The sequence below is a fragment of the Macaca fascicularis genome, chromosome 16 (genome assembly GCF_037993035.2).
Source record: "Macaca fascicularis isolate 582-1 chromosome 16, T2T-MFA8v1.1".
Taxonomy (NCBI): Eukaryota; Metazoa; Chordata; class Mammalia; order Primates; family Cercopithecidae; genus Macaca; species Macaca fascicularis.
The window spans coordinates 652178-657530 of NC_088390.1; the positions used below are offsets into that span (position 1 = coordinate 652178).

Below are 5353 nucleotides of genomic sequence, written 5' to 3' on the forward strand. Positions count from 1 at the left end.
TCAAATCCTGGCCCATCCCTCACTAGTCACATATCAAATCCTGGCCACTCCTCACTAGTCACATATCAAATCCTGGCTCACCCCTCACTAGTCACATAACGAATCCTGGCTCACCCCTCACTAGTCACATAACGAATCCTGGCCCACCCCTCACTAGTCACATATCGAATCCTGGCTCACCCCTCACTAGTCACATATCGAATCCTGGCCCACCCCTCACTAGTCACATATCAAATCCTGGCTCACTCCTCACTAGTCACATATCGAATCCTGGCCCACCCCTCACTAGTCACATATCAAATCCTGGCCACTCCTCACTAGTCACATATCAAATCCTGGCTCACCCCTCACTAGTCACATATCAAATCCTGGCCCACCCCTCACTAGTCACATATCAAATCCTGGCTCACCCCTCACTAGTCACATATTGAATCCTGGCTCACCCCCTTACTAGTCACATATCGAATCCTGGCCCACCCCCGACTAGTCACATATCGAATCCTGGCCCACCCCTCACTAGTCACACATCAAATCCTGGCTCACCCCTCACTGGTCACATATCGAATCCTGGCCCACCCCTCACTGGTCACATATCGAATCCTGGCCCACCCCTCACTGGTCACATATCGAATCCTGGCCCACCCCTCACTGGTCACATATCGAATCCTGGCCCGCCCCTCACTGGTCACATATCGAATCCTGGCACGCCCCTCACTGGTCACATATCGAATCCTGGCCCGCCCCTCACTGGTCACATATCGAATCCTGGCCCGCCCCTCACTGGTCACATATCGAATCCTGGCCCGCCCCTCACTGGTCACATATCGAATCCTGGCTCGCCCCTCACTGGTCACATATCGAATCCTGGCTCGCCCCTCACTGGTCACATATTGAATCCTGGCCGCCCCTCACTGGTCACATATTGAATCCTGGCTCACCCCTCATTTAGTCACACATCGAATCCTGGCTCACCCCTCACTAGTCACACATCAAATCCTGGCACGCCCCCATACTAGCCACACATCCTTGGGCCTGTCACTTACCCTCTCTGAGCCTCCAAGTCCCATCCACTAAACGGAGTTAAACTTAGCAGGAATTTGCTCCAATGAGATGTGATAACGTATCCAGGACACAGTAAACACACAGTTACCTTTTCCTTCCCACCCCACCAACATGTACAGATAGCCCTGAGTCGCCCAGACCCTCTCATGACCAAAGGTAATACAGGCAGGCCACACGGCAGCTGGACTGTGCAGCCAGGGCCAGGGCTACCCCAAATGACCTCCACTCCCCTCAGCACCCTCCTCTGACCTCTGAGCTGGCCAGCTGCTGAGCCAATGCTCTGGATCCTTTAGGGCTGTGCAAGCATGTGAGAGGCATGGGTATGAGGCTGTGGGAGACTCTCTGTGTGTAAACTGATGTTTATATAGCATTTGATATTGGGTGTGTGTATGAGGCTGTGGGGGGCTGTGTGTGTGTAAACTGATGTCTATACAGCATTTGATATTGGGTGTGGGTATGAGGCTGTGAGGGGTTGTGTGTGTGTAAACTGATGTTTATACAGCATTTGATATTGGGTGTGGGTATGAGGCTGTGGGGGGCTGTGTGTGTGTAAACTGATGTTTCTTTATACAGCATTTGATATTGGGTGTGGGTATGAGGCTGTGAGGGGCTGTGTGTGTGTAAACTGATGTCTATACAGCATTTCATATCGGGTGTGGGTATGAGGCTGTGAGGGGCTGTGTGTGTGTAAACTGATGTCTATACAGCATTTGATATCGGGTGTGGGTATGAGGCTGTGAGGGGCTGTATGTGTGTAAACTGATGTTTCTTTACACAGCATTTGATATTGGGTGTGGGTATGAGGCTGTGAGGGGTTGTGTGTGTGTAAAATGATGTTTATACAGCATTTCATATCGGGTGTGGGTATGAGGCTGTGAGGGGCTGTGTGTGTGTAAACTGATGTCTATACAGCATTTCATATCGGGTGTGGGTATGAGGCTGTGAGGGGCTGTGTGTGTGTAAACTGATGTCTATACAGCATTTCATATCGGGTGTGGGTATGAGGCTGTGAGGGGCTGTGTGTGTGTAAACTGATGTCTATACAGCATTTCATATCGGGTGTGGGTATGAGGCTGTGGGGGGCTGCATGTGTAAACGGATGTTTTCTTTACACAGCATTTGATATGTTTTCCATTTGTCTTCTAAAGCCCTCCAGTGGCTGCTCCTGTCGGTCCACCGCAGTGCTTGATTTTGTGAAGAACCCTGTGGAATGGGGTCTCTTTGGCAGCAGAGAAACGCCTTCCTTTTCCATCAGCACAGAGCAAACACGTGAAGGGAGCTGGGGTTTCTTGCCACCATTTCACCTGAGACCCCTGAAAGCTGCAGCCCACTCTGCAAATACTTTTCTTGGCCCTGGAAGTAGAGGGAAGTTTGTTGAGAAGCTGTTCTTAATTTCTCACTTGTTGAAAAATTACCCCAAACAGGAGGAAGACAATTGTGCAAATTCCATTTGATGACTGAGCAGAAGCTCCTGTAGCCCTGGAATGAAGTGAGCAGCACTCCCGGGGGCGAGACGTTGGACATTATTTTTATTTTAACATCTCATATCGCCCCAGACGTTGGACATTATTTTTATTTTAACATCTCATATCGCCCCAGACGCTGGACATTATTTTTATTTTAACATCTCATATCGCGCCAGGTTCTCTGAGCCAACACCCTCAAAGGGGACAGACAGAGCCAGAGAGGAACTTTTGGGCTGATTACAAGGATTAGGCTGGCCTTGGGAAAAGTCTAAACATCTTTGAAACACAATTGGAAAGTAATCCAAACTGGGAAGCCTGCGAGCTCAGGGTTCCCAGTTAGAACTGCCTGTCCCAAGTTAATCTTGCTTAGTTTTTTGGGCATCATAGCAAAAACAAACAAACAAACATACAAAATCAAGAATAAGTAAAAGGACAAAAAAGAAAAAGAAACAAAGGCAGGCAGAATTTTTGTCCCTGTCGGGAGAAGTGTCTGCTCTGTGGTCACCAGACACCTAAGGAAGTTTTCTGGAAGGGAGCCTCTGGCAACCCTTGCGGTTCGCATTCACAGGAGATGTGCCATGTTTTCCACAACAGGCAGCCTCGCCACCAGCCCCAGGAGGGAGGAAGCTCTCTTCTCAGTGTCTGCAGGCTTGTTCCTAAACGCTACGGAAGCAGCAGCTGCCCGGGGAAGGGGATCCTGCTCAGTCTTTTAAAACTCTCGTGTAGGCTGGAAATCATAGCCATGATCTAAAAAGGCAAAGAGCAGATATGCTGAGCTCGCTGCGGATGCAGTCTGCACGCGGCCGCACGATTTGTCACCACTCGGCCATGTTTAAAAAAGCCAGTCCAGGCAAGACAGCCACAGGCTCCTGCCCGCAGGTGATCACGCACACACTTCACATTGCCTTATGGCTTTTGCAGAGCAAGTGCATATAGCCCGGTCTTGTGTGACCTTCACAGCCAATATTCATTATAATCCCCTCTCACCAATATTGAAAACAGATGCTCAGGGGATCGGTGACTCGCCCAGTGTCAAAGCGCCAGGTCCAGATCAAGGACTCGCAGATCAGGTCTTCTGTGGATGCTTCCAATCCCAGGCTGCTTTCACTTCAAGTGGACACGTCCTTCATGTCCCGCAGATCGCCACCTCCTCTTCCCTCCTGTCCACGTAGCTGAGAAGGAAGGAGCTGGCAGGCAATGCCCTTCCAGGTGGGCTACAGGGAAGGTTCTTTTCTCATTAGGGTGATCCCTTGGCTTCCCTAGTACAATGGGGAGCTGTTGAAAAGAAAGAATGGAAACGAGGTAATGATCCTGGAGCCTCATGGAAGGGCCGCAGCCAGCTTTCCACTGTTGAAAGGACACAGGACTTCCCAAAGTTTTCATGGCAAAATGTCCATCCAGCTACTAAGGAAACAGGATGGACACACGTGTGCAGGAGAGAAGTCACTTGGCAGTCACTGGAAGAGCAGGCTGTGAGGGGAACGGCAAGGACGGAGAAGGGAATGTTCACAGGATAGAAATTCACAGGGCAAGAAGGGTTCCAAGTCAGAAGCGAAACACTTTACACATTACAGAGACTCTACTGCAACCGGACAGGCCGGGACGGGGCTCGGTCGGCCACATTCTGCTCCCACACGTTGCTTCCTTAGACTGTCAGGGAAGGGAGGGCAGCCACTGGGAGGGGCCGAGGTCACGGGCCTGCTAATTCTTTCCTCGAGTCTGTTCTGTCAGCAGTAAGGAAATACATTCTAGCAAATGGCATCCAGTAACGCTCTAATTAACGGCAGTATTTTGTGCTCTGACACGCAGGGAGAAATCACTTCCAGATGGAGAAAATGAAAGCTATTTACACACACAAAAAAATCCCTTTATCTTAAGGAAATTTGTATTTCCCAAAGGTGTGGAACTTCGAGGGTCCAAGAGGCTATTCTGATGAATACTAAACTGGGAATTTTTAATATATAAAATGTAATCGAACCCGTCATGTAGGCCAGCATTCCACGTGTCCATATTTCTAAGGCTTTTGCTTAAATGGCCCAGTGCAGCTCTATTTTATTTTTAGGAATCTGACTTGGAGTTGGCAAGAAGTGTGAGACACTTGCTGTCACCCTCAAGCAGGCAGGTTGTGGCAGGTTATTCCGAGTGCTCTTCCTGGGGAAGGAATCCCATTTCCAGCTGTACGCTTGCGGCATTTCCCCTGGCATTCTGTCAACAGAGAACCAGGTCTCCTTATCCGAAGGCAATTCAGGAAGGGTTGGTGCCGTACCCTGCATCAGGCAGCAGCCTCAGACCTGCCCTGCGTGCCCTGTGTTGGTCATGCTGGTCTCGGCTGGTCTGCTCTCAGTCCTGTCTGATCTGCAAGGAGCCACCCTAGACGTAAGAAATCAGGCACCCCTTCTCGGGGATGGGCAGAGTCCTGGGTACTGGCTCTTTGTTCTTCCAGAGAGGAAGGAGTGGCGGTAGTTAGCTTCAATCCCTGAGCTGGGTTTGGAGATCAGAACCCTTGTCCACTACGCCTCCTGTTTCACTGTTAGAGTCCACACAGAATGTTCTCTGGCCGAGGCACCGCTAAGCCAGCTTTCAGAGAAGTCCCCATAGTAAGAGCAGATTGAACCCTTTATTGATTATACAAATTATCACTATTTATTTTAAACCCAACGTGACTTCAAAGTTGCTTGTTTTTTGGTTTTTAAAGGGGCTAGAGAAAATGGACCAAGGGGAAGGAATGGGCACAATACCTAGGTTTGGCTGAATCACAGAGCTGTTAGCTGCTGCTTTCATCCATGGGTGCTCCTTTTATTTTTTTTTTAGAGAGTCTTGCTCCG

General features: G+C 49.6%; 1 pseudogene; it reads right to left on the reverse strand.

Annotated features, from left to right (window-relative positions):
* Positions 1-1488: 1488 nt before the first annotated feature.
* On the reverse strand, positions 1489-3272 carry LOC107127690 (uncharacterized; annotated as a pseudogene).
* Between the last annotated feature and the right edge of the window lie 2081 nt (positions 3273-5353).